This window comes from Mustelus asterias, chromosome 13, assembly GCF_964213995.1.
Source record: "Mustelus asterias chromosome 13, sMusAst1.hap1.1, whole genome shotgun sequence".
Classification (NCBI taxonomy): domain Eukaryota; kingdom Metazoa; phylum Chordata; class Chondrichthyes; order Carcharhiniformes; family Triakidae; genus Mustelus; species Mustelus asterias.
The window spans coordinates 21,184,243-21,206,811 of record NC_135813.1 but is presented as its reverse complement, the minus strand read 5'-3'; the positions used below and the strand labels follow the sequence as shown (position 1 = coordinate 21,206,811).

The 22,569-nt window shown below is 40.3% G+C and overlaps 1 protein-coding gene across 3 annotated transcripts in view; it reads left to right on the top strand.

Annotated features, from left to right (window-relative positions):
• The window catches only part of LOC144502500 (olfactomedin-like protein 2A), a 58,972-nt gene that overhangs the window by 1,187 nt on the left and 35,216 nt on the right, over nt 1-22,569 (top strand). The window lies entirely within an intron of this gene.

Genomic DNA, 22,569 nt, shown 5'->3' with positions numbered 1-22,569 from the left:
CAGATTTTCAGCATTCACGAATTTACTTTGACCTGGATGAAATCCTACTCCTATAAATATAGTTAATGTACGATTTTAAGTCAGGACAGTCGAGGGTTCCTAATTGTTGCGCGATTTTCATCAGGAAATTTTTCAGCAATGATGTAATGATTCAGAGTGTTCTGTCCTACCCGGTTATTAACCATAATGATCAGGATATGTATGCTACATTGGACATATTTCAGGGGGGTTGGGGTGGGGCTGAGCACAAATTCCAAAACTTGCAATATTTGACTAAATATGTTGGCTTCCGCAGTTGCACGTTAATTGGCAGGACTTTGTGTATTTTACATTGCCCAGTGAAATGATCAGGATAAAAATAAGACAATATTTTGTAATTGTTATGCAAGAAATGGAGCAGGAGTAGGAATATGACCCCTTAAATCTCCATTCAGTGAGGCCGATCTTCAACCTTAAATAATGCTGCAAAATCCCCATTTTTCTTGATTCCCTTAGATTCCAAAACAAATATTGCTTTCAAACGTGAACATAATGAAAGAAAACTAGGGTGAATAATTCCAAAGATTCACAAGCCTTTGAGTGGAGAAATTTCTTCTCATCGCAGTCCTAAATAGCTGACCTTTATACAGAGATTATGACTGCTAGTTCTAGACTATCTAGCCAAAGGAAATAATCTCTTAGCATCATCCCTGTTAAACCTTCTCAACATTCAACAAGATCAATTCCAGAGAATAAAGGTCCATTCTACTCAATCTATCTTCATAAACCAATCCCTCTCATCCCAGAAATCAATTTAGTGAACCTTCATTGCACCAACCCTAAGACGATATGTCCTTACTTGGGTATGAGGACCATAACTTTACCAATAAAACTGCTTTTCCCAAATGAAGAAAGTACTGTATTAGCAGCTTTCATCAATACAATTCCTTTCCATCTGTCTAAAGCAAGGTCAATAATAGTATTGGGAGTTACAGCATAGGTGATATAGCATAGTGAACACTGGATAAAAATGAAAATGGTTGAAATAAGTGCATTTCTGATAATGATTCATAATAAACATACATCCGTTTAATAAACATTACTCTAGGATGATAATGAACATTTTGGAACTCTGTCCCTGCTCGGTATCAATCATATTTCTTTCAAGGAAATTTTCTAAATTGTTTGGTATCTGGTTAGTTCTTTCAATGTTGGATGTCAGATGATAGAAATATAAATAGGAAATGTATTAGTTTTGATAACATTGATACAAAATGTTAGTCTATCAATAAGTAGACTAGCCTTATATTCCCTTAAGTATAGTAGATTGAGGGTGATCTAATTGACATCTTTAAAATGTTTAAAGGATTTGACAGTATAGATAGAATGAGGTGAGTCCAGAAGAAGGATGCATAACCTTAAAATTCGAGATAGATTGTACAGAGGTGATATCAAGGAGCACTTCCTTACACAAAAGGATAATGGAAATCTAGAACTGTATCCTCCAAAAAAACTGTTGAGGCTAGATCAATTGAAAATTTGGAATCATAAAATGGTTGCTGCAGCGAAGGAGGCTGTTCAGTCTGTCAAATCCATGTTGGCCCTCTACAAGTGCAACTCAAAATCTTGGTCCCACATCTCTGCCCCCTCTATGTAGCCCAGTACTTTTTTTCTCTTCAGATGCTTCTTCAATCTCATTTGGAAAGCTGTAATTGAATTTGTCTTCATCCCACACTTAGTGCATTGCAGATCCTAACCTCTCTGGATAAAAAGCTTTTCACATATCCCTTCTTTTGTTAATCACCTTAAATCAATGCCCACTGGTTCTCAATCCTTCTGTCACTGGGAACAGTTTCTCCCAACTATTCTGTCTGGACCTTTCATGACCTTGAACACCTCTATCAAATCTCCTCTCAACCTCCTCTTTAAGGAAAACATCCTCAGCTTTGGTCTATTCATGTAACTGAAGCCTCTCTCTGGAACCATTCTTGTAAACCTCTGCTATACCCTCACTAAAGCCTTCACAACTTTTCTAAAGTGCAGTGCCCAGAATTGGACACAATACTGCAGTGGGCTAAAGCTTTTATGAAAGTTCATCACCATCAATTTCAAAACTGATATACTTTTGTTAGGCAAGGGTTTTAAGGGATATGGAGCGAATGAGTTTATATGGAATTAAGATACAGATCATCCATGATCTAAATAAATGATGGAACAGGCTCAAGGTTTTAACAGAAAGTGGTGCAATACCTATGTATTGTATACAAAGGTTGTCCCGTTGATTCCTCACTGTGAATATCTTAAGGATGAGATGCAAAGGGGCCAGACATTAACCACCAGGAATATCAGGATCACTTAGGTTCTTCTTGCTGATCTCCTAGTAGCTGGCTATTCAGCAGGATTGACACAGGGTTTAGAACAGGATACCTCCCACCCATTTAGCTATGACAATCATAAAGAGGAAAGAATGATCAAAAAGAACCCCGGTCTTCTATTATTTCAGCTGCACAAAATGGTAAGATCAATACAGACGTAAAAGATAGATTGTGTTTTATTAATGTTTCAAAACTAGCAGCATGTTTAAAATATGGAGGCTGATGGATTACTTTTAAATCAAAAAAATCCTAATTTTATTTTTCTGTCACAAGTAAAGCATCAACTAAGCCATTCAATCTAAAAGGCACTTAGCATTTCACAACATATTACATAATACTTTACAAAAACAGTTCATAAGAACCCAGACTGGGTTCTGGCAGGATTTCTTAACCCGCTTTGGATTGTTAGCATCTGGTAAGACTTTCTAAATAAATATATTCTCCAGATTGGCAGTAGTACAAACATTATCATTCTGGTAGCTAAACCAAATGATTACAATTCACAACCATCAGCACCACAGGCAGATTTGATTTTCTGTGTACAAAATGCTGGGGACTGATTAAAAAAATAAAGTAACAATGCTACCATGCAGTGTTTGAAGTTTTGCGGGATATCATTTGAATTTTCACTTTTAGAATTGTTAGTAGCCTCAAAGTAACACATATATTTAAAGAATAAAAATCTAATGGAAATCTAAAATAAAAACAGAAGTTGATAGAAAAGCACTGCAGGTTGGTAAAATAAAAAGCTATATATGAGACCAGCGTTAGAAATGTAATAGGATTAATTCTACAGTTTGTATATCTTGTATTTCTTGATTTATATCATTAACATTCAAATCCTGGAGTATGAAACGTGCGCCACAGGAAGGGTATTCAATGCGCTGGGAGCAGATCTAAAAATCCTGAGTATACTGGAAATAATTTTTCATCTAGTAATTTAATTCTAAAATTACTGAAGATTCACACACTATTTTCTGAAAAGCTGTTTATACAAATTCCTTTTGGTGTCACAGGATCTTGGGAAATGCCATGCAGAATGCTGCCATCTCCACTCTTTATATAAAGCTTAGCCCCCAGTAACTTCAAAAGGATACAGACAGGTTGGTGGAATGGGTGGACAAGTGACAGATGAAAATTAGTATAGAGAAGTGTGAAATGATTCATTTTGGTGGGTAGAATGTGGAAAATATAAAATAAACGAATACATTTCTGAAGGGGGTGAATGAGCAGAAGGACCTGGGTGTTTTTGTGCATATGTCATTGAAGATGGCAGGACAGGTTAAGCAAGCAGTTAATAAAGCTTACAGATCCTCAGCTTTATCGATAGAGACATAGAATACAAAAGAAAATAAGTTATGTTAAGCCTGTATAAAGCACTGGTTCAGCCTCAAGTATTGAAGTATTGTGCCAAGTTTTGGGCACCAAGTTTCAGGAAGGATGTGAAGGCATTAGAGAGGATGCAGAAAATGTTCCCAAGTATTGTTTCAGAGGCCAAGAACTTCAGCTATATAGATAGATTAAAGAAGTTAAGATTGTTCTTTTTGGAAAAGGGAAAATTTTTAGGGGAGATTTGATAGAGATATTCAAAATCATCAGGTTGTGGAGAGTAGATGGGGAGAAACTATTCCCAGAATTGGAGGGCACAGATTTAACATAATCTGCAAAAGAAGCAATGGTGACATGAAGAGAAACTTTTTTACACAGCAAGTGGTTAGGATTTGGAATGCACTGCTTGAGAGTGTGATGGAGGCAGCTTCAATCAAGTTATTAAGGGGAAATTGGATTATTATCTGAAAAGGAAGAATGTGCAGGGTAACAGGGAGAAGGTGGGGTGTGGCACTAGTTGCATTGCTCATTCAGAGAGCGATGCAGACACGGATGGGCCCGAATGGCATCCTTCTGTGCTGTAACCATTCTGTGATTCTATGAATGGGAAACTGTCTTGGCAGAATTGATAATCATGGGAGTATAGGGAAGCTGAACTAAAATCAAAGAATTTGAGGCAGGTCTCGTCACCTATCATAGAAACCCTACAGTGCAGAAGGAGGCCATTCGGCCCATCGAGTCTGCACCGATCACAATCCCAGCCAGGCCCTTTCCCAATTTAGTTACCCTACTAATCCCTCTAACCTATCACATCCCAGGACACTAAAGGTTAGCATGTCCAATCAACCTAACCCGCACATATTTGGACTGTGGGACGAAACTGGAGCACCCAAAGGAAACCCACGCAGACACGGGGAGAATGTGCAAACTCCACACAGACAGTGACCCAGGTCGGGAATCGAACCCAAGTCCCTGGAGTTGTGAGGCAGCAGTGCTAACCACTGTGCCACCATGCCACCCACGGTGTTAACAGTGACCAGATTTCAAAAAGTACTTCATTAGATGTTAACTGTTATGAGACATCTGGTGGTCATGAAAGTGCTAAATCTTTCTTTTAAAAATTATGGGGTTTTTGCATCCCAACAAACTTTTGCATTCATTAAAAATGATATTGTGTAGGATTAAATAGGAGTACAAAGAATATAAGGCACAAAAACAGGCCATTCGGCCCAACCAGTGCATGCCGGTGTTCATCTCCACTCGAGCCTCCTTCCATCTTTTCTCATTTGAATCTACAATAGCAACCATCTATTCCCTTCTCTTATGCTTATACAACTTGCCTCTAAATGCACCTTCACTTCACTTCAAACACTCCCTGTAGTGGTGAGTTCCATCTTCTCACCATTCTCTGGGTAAAGAAGTTTCCTCTGAATTCCTTTGGGACTTCTTAGTGATTATCTTATATTGATGGCCATCAGTTATGCTCTTCCCCAGAAGGGGAAACAGTCTCTCTGCATCCACTCTCTCAAAACCTTTCATAATTTTAAAGACCTCTCTGAGGTTACCACTCAGCCATGTATCATTTTCAAGAGCAAAGAGACCCAGCTTGTTAATTCTTTCCTGATCTGTACAACCAAGTATTTCTGGTATCACCCTTGCAGATCTCTGCATTATAATGGAGCCAAAGTTCAATATGGATTATACATAACAAACCTACTTTTCAATTCTATCCCTCTCGAAATAAAGCTAAGTGTTGGTAAGTTTTCTATGGCCTTAGTAGCCTGTGGCACAACTTCTAGTGGTTGATGTAATGGTGTAAGGTGTTCTATACTGTTCAGTAGATCTTAATGAAGTCTTTGTTGTCTTAGGTAGGTAACTGTATGTATTTATTAACTACAAGAACTATGTATATCTATATAGTAAAGGATTCAAGCCAGGAGCTGTCTCCATGTTTGCCTGTGCATGCAGCTCCGTCCAACACTAGACTAACCACTCGGTTCAGGTCATGTGTTTTCTTACATCACAATGTATAGGTAGTACTGTACTCAGTCCCCTCGTAACCCTATATGCGCCAGATCCTTATACTACACATCCGTCCCTCCCCATCCCCAGATCTAATGTATTTCAAGTTATTCTAGTTTACTCCATATATTTATATTGTTATTACTACCCCATCTCTCCCCTTCAAATCTCTGAGTTCATGGGTTAAGCAGTCTAGAGGGTTCTAACACTTCCATATCTCATTTGCAATACTGAGGGAGGAGCAGTAGACAATGTCATTGCAGATAAACTGTATATATTAGGATGTTGTTAAGGCACCTCGATATCTTTTTATCTTCTTTTTCCATTTCTTAGTATTAAACCACTCTATGTTGATTCGACAGTTGTAATAATAGTGGTTGCTGTTCCATCCTGTTTTTTGTGGGGTAGATGAACATTGTGTTTGTTTCTTCCTCCTCTTCCTTCATTGTGTGGGTCATCCTAATGTCCTCTATGATGGAAGATGGCCATTCCTATTATTAGGATGTAGTTTTTTTCTTAGTAAGCTCACCTTTGCACTTAGCTGTGTGGTGTGCTGTTGGCAGTGGATCGCTGTTACTTGGTTTCACCATTGTCTATGGCACTGTCAAGCTGGCCAGGAGTTACAGCATTTGCTCTGTGGTCGCAGTATTGACCTCATTAAGAATTGTTGGTGGCGGAGGCTAAGGATCTTCTGGTCGGTTAGGGTACTGCTTCCCTTGGTCTGGACTGTCCCCGTTTCCGTGCTGTTTTAACTAACTGAACTATGGAGTTTCCTTTCTACTATAGTTTACTTTCTCCTCTTAAAATGGACCCATGCTGCACACGGAATTCAGAATGTCTAAGAATCTGGATAGGTTTCTCGAGGGTTAGATCTTCCTTCACTTACAGCAAGTCTGAGAGTGCATCATTCACTACTCCTACAAATATTCTATCCCTGATAAGTTCAGGTTTTAGGTTTCCATATTGCAGTCTTCAACCATCCTGTACAGATCATTAATGAATGAGTTGTCAAGTTCTCCTGGCAGCTTGACATGCTTATTAAATTGAGCCCTTTCAAGGATTTTTTTCTTCCAGGGTCAAAATAAACATTGAATGATTTTAGTACTTCTTCAAATTTATCAAGTATTTAGTTGATTCCTTGTTTAACAATCATGTTGTTCATTATTGGGTCCACTGAATAAAGAGTGTATTAACTTGTTCAGCTCCTGTGTTTTTATCTAGACCTGAAGCAATCATGGTCAAAGGAATCTTTTTCTCCAAAGTCCCCAAATATGTGATTGATCTGGGCTTTGGATAAATCCAAATTTATCTGTAAGAGTGGATTTCTGATCCATGTTTAAAACTGTAAAATGTAGGTTTAGCTTTAAGAAGTTGCTGAAATTCAGGATGGCACCACTGTTTATTTGAGGACAAAGAGTTTACCCATGCTTGCCAGTTTTGATGGGTTCCGGCTGCAAAAGTGTTCACACTAAGCCTTGAAAAAATTTAAAACAATGGTTGCTTGGGTTGACCAGCTGCAGACTTCTCCATTTCAGCGATATGCTTCAAGTATCAAATCCTGGCCTTTGCTTGTCTTTAGTCATGATCCCTCCAAATTAATTAATTATTTTTTCCTTTTCGGAGCAAGCTCAGGCATCTAGTTTTTCCAATGGAGGTTTTAAATTGAACTTTCTGACCACCGAACTATTAAAGCGTTTCTCAGGACTTGGTTTATCCTGGAATTTAAAAGTTTTAGCTCACCCTGCTGTGTCTGCGACTCTGCACTCTGGGAATTGAAGCTGGACTTCCAAGAGATCACATGGAATTTTAAATTTCTGCCTTCAGCTTTCAAACTTTTCCTTGGAGCTTTTGTCTGCCGAATTTCCTCTGCACATCTACTTGCGCTTTTCTTCAGATCAGAATGGTTCTTTGCATTTTTCTTTAGTTTTTCAGGACTTTAGTGTGTCTCTGCATTTTTGCGAGGTTTTGAGTTTTGCTGCTGCCATGTTGTAGGGTGTCGGATACCATTTGATAGATCATAAAGTTTTTGTAGTCTTGAGTAGGGCAACTTTATGTATTTACTAGCTACAAGAACAATGTACATATATACAGTCAAGGATTTAAGCTAGGAGCTATCTCCATGCTTGCTTGTGCATAGAGTTCTGTTCAACACTAGACCACCCCTCCCCCCCCCCCCCCAGATGTGGGGGTCAAATTCTCTTACATCACTGAGTGGATGGTACTGTACTCAATCCTATGTTAATCCTGTATGTGCTAGATCCTTATACAAGACTCTTGATCCTACTTTTTCTACCACATCCAGACTTGTCCTCCCAAGCATTATATGACCCCCCTGTTCTCCCTAACAAAATGTACTACCTAACATTTAACTGTGTTGAACTTAATCTGACAATTATTTATTCATTCTGCAATTTTTTAACGCCATGCTGTAAATCTGTTGCAGCCCCCTCAATTTGTATGGATTATCTTCCTCAATTTGATTTGATTTGATTTATTATTGTCACATTATTAACATACAGTGAAAAGTACTGTTTCTTGCGTGCTATGCAGACAAAACATACCGTTCATAGAGAAGGAAATGAGAGAATGCAGAATGTAGTGTTACAATCATAGCTAGGGTGTAGAGAAAGATCAACTTAATGCAAGGTAAGTCCATTCAAAAGTCTAACAGCAGCAGGGAAGAACCTGTTCTTGAGTCGGTTGGTACGTGACCTCAGACTTTTGTATCTTTTTCCCGAAGGAAGAATGTGGAAGAGAGAATGTCCGGGGTGCATGGGGTCCTTAATTATGCTGGCTGCTTTGCCGAGGCAGTGGGAAATGTAGACAGAGTCAATGGATGGGAGGCTGGTTGGCATGGAGGGACCAGGACAGGTTGTTGGTGATCTGGACACCTAAAAACTTGAAGCTCTCGACCCTTTCTACTTCGTCCCCATTGATGTAGACAGGGGCATGTTCTCCTTTACGCTTCCTGAAGTCGATGACAATCTCCTTCATTTTGTTGACATTGAGGGAGAGACTATTGTTGCCGCACCAGTTCACCAGATTCTCTATCTCATTCCTGTACTCTGTCGTCATTGTTTGAGATCCAACCTACTACAGTGGTGTTGTCAGCAAACTTGAAAATCGAATTGGAGGGGAATTTGGCCGCACAATTTGGTCTCATCTACAAATTTAGGAATTGAATTTTTGATTCCAAATTGCTAATCCCAATTGTAAAGAGCTATGGCCCCAACACTCATCCTTGTGGAACACTAATTCCCATCTTTTGCAACTCTGAATAATTACTCTTTACTCTCACTCTCTGCCCTAAACTAGTTAGCAATCCATTCTGCCACTTGTCCCTGAAGACACGTTATCTAACCTTATTCATTAATTTATTATGGGGCACCTTATTGAAGTTTTTTTTAAAAATTCAGATAAATTACATCCATTGCATTATCATTGTCTATTCTTGTTTACCTCCTCAAAAGAACTCGATGAGATTGATCAAACATAATTTTTGCTTTTGAAATGCACACTGACTATTCATTATGTATTTGTAATGTTGAGATGTTTTTGTATTCTCTTCTCTAGTAGGGATTCCATTATTTTTACTTAATTTGACTTAAGTAAAGATGTATAATTCCCTGGACATCTTTTATCTTCCTTCTCACATATAGGAATAACATTAGCTCTCCGTCAGTCCTTTGGCACGACACCTTTTTCTGACAAATGATTAAATATCAGTATTAGTGCCTCTGCTATCTCTTCACTATATTCTTTTAAGAGGGGGAAGGGGTGTAATGACCTCAATGAGGCCCATGAGGTTAGCCTGTTGGAGTATGAACTTCCTGATTGAGGCAATGATTGGTTGCCAAATCAGGGAGTTTTGCCTGTGTATACAATGAGGAGTGTCAGGTCTACTGGTACTCCGCATTCTGATTTTGTACCTGAAATCCTCTTGGGAATGGAGATAAGTTTGTAAATAAAGGGAATCTTGTGAAGGGACATCGGCCTCTGAGCAGTTATTTCAGTCAGAGCTCAGTGGAAGCAAAACTGAACAACAAGGGACAAGTGATCCTGTGGTGGAGGGGTGGGGTTGTTTTGGGCAAAGCCAAGGGAACTGGAAAACAAAAGACAAAAAGGGTGGGGGTCAAGATGGAGGGGAAATTTCACAGTCTGAAATTATTGAACTCAGTGTTGAGTCCAGAAGGCTCTAACGTACCTAATCAGAAGCTGAGGTGTTCTTCCAGTTTACGTTGGGTATCACTGGAACATTGCAGCAGATGGAGGACAGACATGTGGGCATAAGGGCAAGATGCTGAGTTGAAATGGCAAGTGACCAGAAGGTTGGGGTCATGCTTGTAGATGGCATTCGGGTGGTCTTTTGAATGAGGAGGAGACGGCACTGGGTGCAGAAATTACAGTAGGCCCAAGAGGTGAAAGTGAAACATTGCGTCACCTTAATGGAGTGTTTGGGCCCTTGGACAGTGAGAAGGTAAAGGGGCGAGTGTTGCACCTTCTGCAATTGCATGAGAAGGTGCCTTGGGAAGGGGATGAAGGGTTGGGAGTGATGGAAGAGTGGACTAGGGTGTCACAGAGGGAGTGGTCTCTGTGGAATACTGATGGGTGGGTGAAGGGAAGATGTGTTTAGTGGTGGCATCATGCTGGAGATGGCAGAATTGGCAAGAGGATGATCCTTTGAATGCTGAAGCTGGTGGACTGAAAAATGTGGACAAGAGAGTCCCTGACTTGGTCTGGAAGAGTAGGGGTCCCTAAAAGTGGCGTCACAGGTAGATAGGGTCGTAAAGAGTGCTTTTGGTACATTGGCCTTTATAAATCAAAGTATTGAGTATAAGAGTTGGAATGTTATGGTGAGGTTGTATAAGACATTGGTGAGGCCGAATTTAGAGTATTGTGTGCAGTTTTGGTCACCTAATTACAGGAAGGATATTAATAAGGTTGAAAGAGTGCAGAGAAGGTTTACAAGGATGTTGCCGGGACTTGAGAAACTGAGTTACAGAGAAAGGTTGAATAGGTTAGGACTTTATTCCCTGAAGCGTAGAAGAATGAAGGGAGATTTGATAGAGGTGTATAAAATATGATGGGTATAGATAGAGTGAATGCAAGCAGGCTTTTTCCACTGAGGCTAGGGGAGAAAAAAACTAGAGGACATGAGTTAAGGGTGAAGGGGGAAAAGTTTAAAGGGAATATTCGGGGGGGCTTCTTCACACAGAGAGTGGTGGGAGTGTGGAATGAGCTGCCAGATGAAGTGGTGAATGCTTTTAACTCTTTCAACATTTAAGAAAAACTTGGACAGGTTCATGGATGAGAGGGGTGTGGAGGGATATGGTCCAGGTGCAGGTCAGTGGGACTAAGCAGAAAAATGGTTTGGCATAGCCAAGAAGGGCCAAAAGGCCTGTTTCTGTGCTGTAATGTTCTATGGTTCTATGGGTGAGGGCAAAGGTGCGGGAGATGGGTCAAACACTGTTGAGTTCCCTGTGAAAGGTAAACGTGTCCGTTTTGAAGATGGCATCATTGGAACAGATGTGGTGGAGGCGGAGAAACTGGGAGAATGGGGTGGAATCCCTGTAGCGAGTGGAGTGTGAGGAGTTGTAGTCGAGGTAGCTGTGGGAATCGGGAGGTTCGTAATGAATATTGGTGATCAGTCTATTGCCAGAAATGGAGACAGATAGATCAAGAGGTCTTTTATCGCAGCTTTTCATTTTTAGTGGATGTGCCTAGAAAGTATTTTATTATTTTGCTTTATGTTCTTTGATTTAATTTCATAGTTCATCCTTGCCTTCCTAATGGTGTTTTTGACATTTCTCTTAATTTTTTTTTATTCATTCAAGGGACGTGGGCATCAGTGGCTAGGCCATCCCAAATTGCCCTTGAGAAGATGGTGGTGAGCTGCTTTCTTGAACTGCTGCATGCCATGTGGTGTAGGTATGCCCACAGTGTTGGTAGAGAGGGAGTGTCAGCATTTTGACTCAGTGGCAGTGAAGGAAAGGCAATATATTACCAAGTCAAGATGGTGAGTGACTTGGAGGGAAAATTCCAGATGGTGGTGTTTGTTCCCATTTGTCTGCTGCCCTTGTCCTTCTAGATGGTAGTGGTCGTGGGTTTGGAAGGTGTTGTCTGAGGAGCCTTGTTAAGTTCTTGCAGTGCATTTTGTAAATGGTACACACAGCTGCCATTCTGCATCAGTGGTGGAGGGTGTGAATGGGGTGCCAATCAAGCTGGCTGCTTTGTCCTGGATGGTGTCAAGCTTCTTGAGTGTTGTTGGAGCTGTACTCATCCAGGCGAGTGGAAAGTATTCCTTCACATTCCTGACTTGTAGATGGTGGACAGGCTTTGGAGAGTTAGGAGGTGAGTTCCTCACCACAGGATTCCTATCCTCTGACTTGATTTTGTAGCCACAGTATTTATGTGACTAGTCCAGTTCAGTTGAGGTCAATCGTAACCCCGAGGATCTTGACAGGGGGGATTGAGCGCTGGTAATGCCATTGAATATAAAGGGGTAATGGTTAGATTCTCTTGGAGATGGTCATTGCCTGGGACTTGTGTGATGCAAATATTGCTTGCCACTTTTCAGCCCAAACCTGGATATTGTCCACATCTTGCTGCGTTTTGGACATTGGACTGCTTCAGTATCTGAGGGGTCACGAATGATGAACATTGTGCAATCACCAGTGAAATCCCCACTTCTAACTTTCTGATGGAAGGAAAGTCATTATGAAACGGCTGAAGATGGTTGGGCCTTGGGCATTACCCAGAGGAACACCTGCAGTGATGTCCTAGAACTAAGATGTTTGACCTCCAACAACCACATCTTCTTTTGCACAAGTATGACTCGAACCAGCGGAGAGTTTTTCCCCGATTCCTGTTGACTCCAGTTTTGATGCCATACTTGGTCAGGTACTGCCTTGATGTCAAATGTGCTCATTCTCCCCTCACCTCTGGAGTTTAGCTGTTTTGTCCATGTTTGAACCAAGGCTTTAAAGAGGTCAGGAGCTGACTGGCTCTGGCAGAACTGAGCATCAGTGAGCAGGTTATTACCAAGCAAGTGCTGTTTGATAGCGTTGTTGATGACCCCTTCCATCACTTTTCTGATGATCAAGAGTAGACTAATGGGGCGGTAATTGGCTAGATTACAGTTGTCCTGCTTTTTGTGTACAGACAGCAAGACGTCTCACAACACCAGGTTAAAGTCCAACAGGCTTATTTGGTAGCAAAAGCCACTAGCTTAATAAAGGTGTTATCACAACAGCCTGGCACAGACTTGTATGATTCTTTTATATTCCATCACAGACCATTGGAAGATTAATGGAGTGAAAGATCTTTCTTCTGATGCATGCTGTTGTCTGTTCCTCAGGTGTCTTAATTTCTACATGGGTGCAGTCTATAGCCACCTGGGCGCTAGGAAAGTCAAACATTGCAGAAATTATTTTCAGCTATTCATTGGCTTACAGTTCGAATTAGAATAATAATGCATCACATCTCTGGTATTATTAGGAACTCCAGATCCTAGCTGTGGAGAATGAATAGCAGGGTCAATGTTTCCTGCAGGAAGATTTATTTTTCTCCACAGACCAAACTCAATTAACTCTTTTGTGATGATGAACCACAGTTCTAATCTAGAATGTAAGTTTACATTGCCCACATCTGTTAAATCTGGAAGCAATGTCTTTTGCAGGTTAAAATTTTAATCACTGTGTCATTGCCATGCTCAGTTGGAGTTCTGCAACATTCCTAATGACTTTTAAAAAATAAAGAAAATATAAATGTAGATTCTTTCAAAACTGTCGGTAAAGAATCTTTGCTTGATTTTGTTTCGGTAGAAAAGTCCTGTGCAGGGTTCAATTTCTTTGTGCATTCTCATGCAACTGACATAACGCCTGGAAAAACAGTAATTGCCATTAAACTTCCAAGTGCCTGGGTTGCCCACCTAGACCACCAATTAGACCAAATTTGGCAAAATAAACTGGGATCAGGCTCTCAGTTTTTATGGGTCTAAAGCAGTTTAACCAGTGATCCTTAAAGGGATTGCGAGAGGCCATTAAAGTGCAGCAAATAATTGTTTTTCCATGTTTGTTTTTTTACATTGTCTGGATGTGCTTCTACACTGTTTTGATGCGGGGGTTGGCTTTCTAAACTGAAGATTTTACCTCCATTTTGCATCCAGTTCAATTTCTGCCCTAACAATATTATTTTTCCATTTTGGATATAATTGTTGTTGGGATCTCAGCCACTTTACATGGCGAGCCTATGAATAAAGGGGATTTACAGTACAATACAAGAAAGGCAAAGAGCTAAAGGGAGCAAGTCAGGACAACAAATATCTCATGGAAGATAATGAATATATTAGTTCACATCTGAATTTCAATTAAGTTTCTAGTGGGTGAAAATCCATAGCAAAGGATGCTGTACAATTCATCGCGAAAGCTGTACTTTTATTTAGAGTGGACAGCACTTATTGTTGGGACTGGAAATACAGTATTGGACTGATGAAATAGGGGAGCTTTATTCTGCAATTAAAGTTAAACATTGTCATACCTAATTTACAGCAATGAGTAGGAGAAAAAAATAATTTAAGTAATATGCAATTCACAGGAAAAATAAAGTCACAGTTTTACATGTGGCAGACATCCAAACTGATTGAATTGAAATCCTGTAACTATATAGCTGTCATATCTCTCTTTGAGAAAAAGCATGTAACCAAGGGGAAGCGATGGCCTAGTGGTATTATCACTAGACTATTAATCCAGAAACCCAGATAACGTTCTGGGGACCCGGGTTTGAACCCTGCCACATTAGATGGTGGAATTTGAATTCAATAAAAAATATTTGGAATTAAGAATCTACTGATGACCATGAAACAATTGTTGATTGTCAGAAATATCACTAATATTGTCACTAATATCTTTCAGGGAATGAAATGTGCTGTCCTTACCTGCATGTGACTCCAGAGCCACAGCAATGTGGTTGACTCTAACTGTCCTCTGAACAAAAGTAACAAGGGATGGGCAATAAATGCTGGCCAGCCAGTGATGAAAGTTTAGTCCTTCTTGAGGAACTTTCAACCTAAAATGAGGGGTTTCTCCACCGCAACCTATTTCATTAAAAATGATTTTTTTTCCCCCAAATAAGAATGCAAACATGAATAAAAGTCATGTCGCTGTTCATTCATTAGTGAGGAAAATAAAATTAATTTTAATAAAACTAAAAAGGCACAGTTCATGTTCTGCTCAGAACTCATTGGGCGGAATTTTTCTTATTTTCTTCAGTATTGTCCCAAGTGAGAAAAGTAGTCTGTGCCTGCCTCAAATTTACCTGTGTACCCCTGGCAGGTTCTCTTCGCCTGGTTCATGTTAGTCCAGACTTGTTGTAGACCATGCCGACATAACATCACATTGGTGAGGAGGGAGATCCAAATGTGGGGGAAGATACAGCTACGTTGCTGGCTTTTCCACCAAACTTTTAAACACTTGGAGAAAACAAATAGCTGGAAGTGGGTCCCACAACGTCATGTTGGCAGCTGGCCCGCCGGCAACATCGGTCTTCCAGAGATCAAGTGCAATTTTTAACAAAGTAAAATAAAATAAAAACATGGATCACCCGCCCCCCCCCCTCCCCATGAACATATGGGAACCTCACCCTATGTCGAGGGTGGCATGGTGGCACAGTGGTTAGCTCCTCAGCACCAGGGACCCAGGTTCGATTCCAGGCTTCAGTCACTGTCTGTTCAGAGTCTGCATGTTCTCCCCGTGTCTGCATGGGTTTCCTCCGGGTGCTCCAGTTTCCTCCCACAGTCCGAAAGACATGCTAGCCATGCTAAATTCTCCCTCAGTGTACCCAAACAGGCGCCAGAGTGCGGCGACTCGGGGATTTTTACAGTAAATTCATTGCAATGTTAATGTAAGCCTACTTGTGACACTAATAAATATATAAATAAGGGGACAGTGCCCAGGTACAGCCAAGGTGCTGCCCAGACATGTCCCTCTCCCTTTTGGGAGCTGTACTTACCTGTGTACCCCTGGCAGGTTCTCTTTGCCTGGTTCATGTTGGTCGATATGACCGATATGACATCACATCAGTGAGGGGGGAGATGCGAATGGGGGGGATGATACAGCAGGAAAGCCCACTAATGATATTAAAATGTACTGAAATGGGATTCCCTTCTTCGCATTGTTGGAAACCCATTATGTCACTGATGGCGGGGGCAGGGATAATTACATCATCAGATCTCTCTGGCGTGAATCTCATTTTCAGCACCTCAATGACATTTTGCACCCTGTTGCCATTTATGCCCATGGCAAACGAGGGCACAAAATCCCTGCCCATTAAGTTTAAAAAACAAAACAATGTGACAATGCATTTGTTCAAAGGTTCTTTGTCCTTATTTAGAAGGGCAGTTAGTTCTTATAAGTATTCAATAAAATATGACTTTCCATACCTAACTTCAAGTATAACAGATGATTTTCAAGAAGAAAGTAAAATGAAGAAATAGGAGCAGATTTTAACTGTATTTTCTTTCAGCTAACCTAGTCATTAGTAGATTATCATGAATAACAATTACATTAGTAAGAATTATATCATCTTGCCAGACAAGAATGTAATGAATGAGATCTTGTATAATAAAGTGGATGAGAAAGATGTCAAACATGCACGCAGTAAATGGGACAGGTTATACTTGTATGCTGATTGCAAGTCCATTTATATGAAAAACAGAAACAGCCAAAACAATGACATTGTATGCAGGAAAAAGAATAAGGCAGATTGTAACAGTTATGTGCAGGAAAAAGAGAGCGAGACACAGAGTTAAAATGTATGCAGGCAAGAGAGCGTGTGAAAGATTGCAAAACAATTCCAGTAAATTGAAAATTACTAGTTTACTAGTAAAGTAAAAATAGGTCATTTTATGAACAACGAGACCAGGTCATAAGAGAGCAAGATTTGCATAATCTTTTCATCCTGGTAGGGACAAACCTGACCCCAATTTGTACTCTTTCCCCTGAAGATCAAAATGCACAATTTGTGGAATTACATATGTCCTGCTCCCTCAGAGCGCAGTCCACTGGATCATTAGTACAGAGTGTTAAGCTAATACCCTTCCTCCACAATATTAATATTTCATTTTTGTCTCTGGTTCTGTCGTTACTAATTGATTTATTTATACAGAAAAATAAACTCTGCCCAAATAAAAATCAACTTCATAAAAAAACTGTATCTAGTTTCTGCATGGCCTTTAAGCTCAGTTTGGTTTAGCTCAGTTGCCTCAACAGCTGATTTGTGATGCAGGATAATGCCAACAGTGCAGGTTCAATTCCCATGCCAGCTGAGGTTATTCATGAAGGCCCCACCTTCTCAATCTTTCCCATCGCCTGAGGTATGGTGATCCTCAGGTTATATCACCACCAGTCAGCTGGGACTATGGCCTTTTGGTAGCCACGTACTGGATTGTCTTCACAGTGTGTCACCAGGACCTGTTTATTAAATTTGCTCTCTGTTTTTTTTTGGTGGTGGTGGTGTGTTACATTTCACTCAGGGAGTCTGAGGTTCTGTGACAAAGTGCATTTACTTTACATGCTCATTGTAGTCCAGAGCTATGGATAGTGATGGTGGAAGCTTCAATGTTCTTTCCGTCACAAGGCTGACCAGGAATCTCTCCCGCTCTTACTGCCTGCCTTTTGTGGTACATTGGAAGGATTTGCAGATTGATACTCAATCTGTTTGGCCACATTATGAATGCATCTTCCTTGGCCATCAAGTCCTGGGCTGGAACTTGAAACTGGAGCTTCTGGCTCAATTATTGTTTTAGACATCCCCTTTTCTTGGTTATGATGTCTCCTATTCTTGTTTCAGATAGACCTTTAGTGCTCATCATTCTTAGATAAGAAGAGTAATTCAGTTATGCATGTATACATTCACTCTCCCGTTTAAGTCCTGCAACTAATGCAATGTTTACGGTGTTTCTTATTAACAGTGTTCTGAGGAAGTTTGGCTAAAATGTTTTTGATAGATTGAACTCCAAAGTGAAGTATCCCACTCTGTTATAGAGTCATAGAGTTTTACAGCATGTAAACTGGCCCTTCGGCCCAACTTGTCCATGCCGCCTCTTTTTTAACCCCTAAGCTAGTTCCAATTGCCCGCGTTTGGCACAAATCCCTCTATACCCATCTTACCCATATAACTGTCTAAACGCTTTTTAAAAGACAAAATTGTACCCGCCGCTACTACTACCTCTGGCAGCTTGTTCCAGACACTCACCACCCTCTATGTAAAAAATTGCCCCTCTGGACACTTTTGTATATCTCCCCTCTCACCTTAATCCTATGCCCTCTAGTTTAAGACTCCCCTACCTTTGGGAAAAGATATTGACTATCTAGCTGATCTATGCCCCTCATTATTTTATAGACCTCTATAAGATCACCCCTAAGCCTCCTACGCTCCAAAGAAAAAAGTCCCAGTCTATCCAGCCTCTCCTTATAACTCAAACCATCAAGTCCCAGTAGCATCATAGTAAATATTTTCTGCATTCTTGCTAGTTTAATAATATTCTTTCTATAATAGGGTGACCGGAACTGTACACAGTATTCCAAGTGTGGCCAGACCAATATCTTGTACAACATCAACAAGACATCCCAACCTCCGTATTCAATGTTCTGACCAATGAAACCAAGCATGCTGAATGCCTTCTTCACCACACTGTCCACCTGTGACTCCACTTTCAAGGAGTTATGAACCTGTACCCCAGATCACTTTCTTCTATAACTCTCTCCAATGCCCTACCATTATCTGAGTAAGTCCTGCCCTGGTTCAATCTACCAAAATGCATCACCTCGCATTTATCTAAATTAAACTCCATCTGCTATTTGTCAGCCCACTGACCCAATTGATCAAGATCCCGTTGCAATCCGAGATAACCTTCTTCACTGTCCACTATGCCACCAATCTTGGTGTCATCTGCAAACTTACTAACCATGCCTCCTAAATTCTCATTCAAATCATTAATATAAATGACATATAACAGTGGACCCAGCACCGATCCCTGAGGCACACCGCTGGTCACAGGCCTCCAGTTTGAAAACTGTTGAACTGAGAAGAATGCTGAGTAAGGAGACTAGAGCTTATGCTGAGATGAACATTTGACATTGTGATCTTTAATTTGAAAAGACACATAGTTGGAAATTTGTAAAGTCTGAAGCCAAAGAAACATTTCCTGAGGGAATGTAGAGAAATTCTTTCCAACAAGAACTTCAGGAATTGGGCATGTTCACTCGAGTGAACTATTAGAAATGGACACAACACAATTAGAGTCGTAGATAAAATAAAACTGAATTAGCAGCTATTTAGCTTGGTCACTAATGCTGCAGCCAGCTTTGTTGAATATTCTCTACCATGTCAGCACCCATTCACAATCAGACAATTATTTTCTCTACACATATACTTGGAGTCACAGTAAAGTTATTAATTAAAATAGAGACAAACACACATGACCCGAGGGTTCAAATTCAGCTGCTCACAAATAAATCCCAGTTAGATTAATTTGTGTGGAGTTCAAAAACAATATAAATCATGATTTACAGAATATCTAGTGACAATGAATATCATTTAGAAAACATTAATTTAATCCATGTTTTAAAGACAAATAATCAGTCAATCATGTTCTTTCCAAACTCTCATCATGACTGCTTTCATTTTCTTTTCTCTTACTACCACATAATAAAGAACCTGTCTTTTTAAAGAATCTTCCCTTATCCTTGGGAATGTACCAGCTTTACAACCAACAGACTTTTAAAAAATGCAGACACTAATGTTACGTGGAGAAACATGCCTTATTTTTCATCTATTAGCTCACTGTATAGCTACAAATTACCAAATTAGTCACCAGATCAGAAATTTATTGCACTCAAACACCTATTTTGTATGAAAACACTTTTTAAAACAAAAACAGAGAACGCTGGAAAATCTCAGCAGGTCTGACAACTTCTGTAGAGGGAGAACAGAGTCAATATTTCAAGTCTGGATGACTCATTGTTGAGCTCTGATGAAGAGTCATCCAGACTTGAAGTGTTAGCTCCATTCTGTCTCCACAAATGCTGTTAGATCTGCTGAGGTTTTCCAGTAGCTTCTGTTTTTGTTTCAGATTCCAGCATCTGTAAGAATCACTTTTGAAAATATGTATTTTGGGCTAATATTAGTTCAAATGCACTATAACGTAAAGTTTATTTATTAGTCACAAGTAAGGCTTACATTAACACTGCAGTGAAGTTACTGTGAAATTCCCCTAGTCACCTCAGTCAGGCGTCTGTTCGGGTCAATGCACCTAACCAGCACATCTTTCAGAATGTGGGAGGAAACTGGAGCACCCGGAGGAAACCCACGTGGGGGAATGTGCAAACTCCACACAGACAGTGACCCAAGCCAGGAATCGAATCCAGGTCCCTGGCACTGTGAGGCAGCGGTGCTAACCATTGTGCCATATGACTAATTGAAGTAGACACAAGCTGGTATCTTGTGTCTACTTCTTAACAACTTAGTGTTCCAACTCTTATAAACACTGGTCCTGCTATTAGAATTGAATATTGTGGACTGCTCATATATTTTTGTGACCATGTTCCTTGATTTTCAGTTTATTCTATCCATCATTTTTATTCTGAGTTATGAAATTGGATTATGATATAAAATAACATCTTGGATTAGTCGTAATTATGGTACAGTCCTATAAATGCATCCAAAATACTACAAATAAATAACATTTGAGTAATCTGCCTCTATAAAAGTATAAGTTCATCAAATATATATTCCACAAAATTAAAAGACGGAGGGAAGCTTTGTTTGAGAATCTGATATTAGGATTATAAAAAGATAACTTCCATTAGTCAGCTAGCATTGTTGTCGCCAAGGCAATTTGTATGTGGCAGATGAGAAGTTTTTTTTTAAATGAATGCAAATATGCTTAGGTTTCTGTAAGATATTTTCTATATTCTCTCTCTATAATTCATTCCCTCTATATTTGAAATCGATTGCTCTTCCCCATACCCTTTCCAATGCCTGCAATCTTTTTGTTGTGTGACTAGGACTGAACATGTGACTTTAAGGGACCATTTTTATGATGGCAGTGGAATTGTTAGGTCTTGTAAGATAGTGACAATTTTTTTCACTTGTTGTTCCTAGTGAGGTTGGTATTGTGGTAAATAGGAAATGGCATTTGAAGATGCATCCACTGACCCTGACCACTTGTGCAAGGTCAGGCATTGTAGACAGACGCTCAGATGAGACTCCTGGCACTGACTTCCAAGGCCATCTGCTTCCAATCCCTTTTAAATGCTTGTCTGGAAGACCTCCTTGCCCCCTGCAAAGAGAAGACATTTTATACCTTCTGCACCAAGACCTCCAGCATTGAGAGCCTGGAAGTGCACTCTATGAACTACTGCCCAATTACTTCAATTTCTTCCTGCTCAGAAACTCTTTCAAATCACTCCCCACTGCATCCAGAATGAACTTCTCCTTTAAGAGGTGTAGGTTGCCTCTAAGAAGTGTTGGCTATCTTTGGTTGATCTTAACTTTGCACAAACCTGCACAGAGCTGTGCATTTCGTGCTGGCTGCATGTCACAATCATAGAATCCCTGCTGTGCGGGAGGAGGCCATTCGGCAGCACAAAGTTTGTATGCTGCTTGTATCACTTCCATCAGGCATGGGACAACTGTGTATTGTGATCCCTGCCAACTAACTTAGCCCATTGGCTATGTACACCTTACTCTATTCAAGGGCTGTTGAATTAGGTAGCAATGATTGCTGAAGGCACTTGATACAGCAAATGCTTTGGACCTGACAACATTCTAGCTGTAGTGCTGAAGACTTGTGTTCCAGAAATAGCACCACCCTGAGCCAGGTTGTTCTTTTACAGCTACAACATTGACATCTACCCAACAGTATGGAATATTGCTCAGCTATGTCCTGTCCCCAAAAAGCAGGACAAGTCTGATCCCATCGGTCTATTCTCAAACATCAGCAATGTGATGGAAAGTGTTGTTGACAGTCCTATCAAGCTGCTTTTTCTCAGCAATAATTCATTCACCAATGCTCAGTTTGGGTTCTTCCAGGGCCACTCAGCCTTCTAATAAGGGACTGCACCTGCTACAAGGCCGCAGGAAAATCAAATAGGGTTTGCTGTGCAGCTTTCAGGAGCCATGGAAAATGTGAGTCCCATTAAATCCCTGAGCCACCACTAAATTCTGGTGGGGTCAAATATAATTGGCATTGTGGCACATTCTGAATCATGAGATTCAGGGCAACACAATTGGTGTCATACCTATCACACCATGCTAAATTGCCCCTTACAGTCCAAAGATTTGTAGGTTAGGGGGATTAGTCCTGATAAATATATGGGGATAGGGCGGGGTGAGGGGTCTGGGTGAGATGCTCTTTCAGAGAGTCAGAACAGGCTCAATGGGCTGAATAGCCTCCTCCTGTATTGCAGGAATTCTATGATTTTATAAATGACCTTCTGTCCAACATTTGGTCAGATGTTCACTGATTGCTCAGTGTTCAGTATCATTTACAACCCCATAGATACTGAAGCAGCCCATGCTTGCCTGCAGCAAGACCTGGACAATGTTCAGTCTTGTGCTGATATGTGACAAGTAACATTCATGCCACACAAATGACAAAAAATGACTTCAAAAGAATTGACACGTTCGTCAAATGTGATTCCTTTTCAGAAATCTGTGCTGACTCTGTTTGATCATAATGTGATTTTCCAAGCACTTTGTTACCACACCTCTCATAATAGATTCTAGCATTCTTTTCATAGTGATTATGGCACAGAATGAGGCCATTTGGCCCATTGAGTCCATTCCCTATTCTGATGTCAAG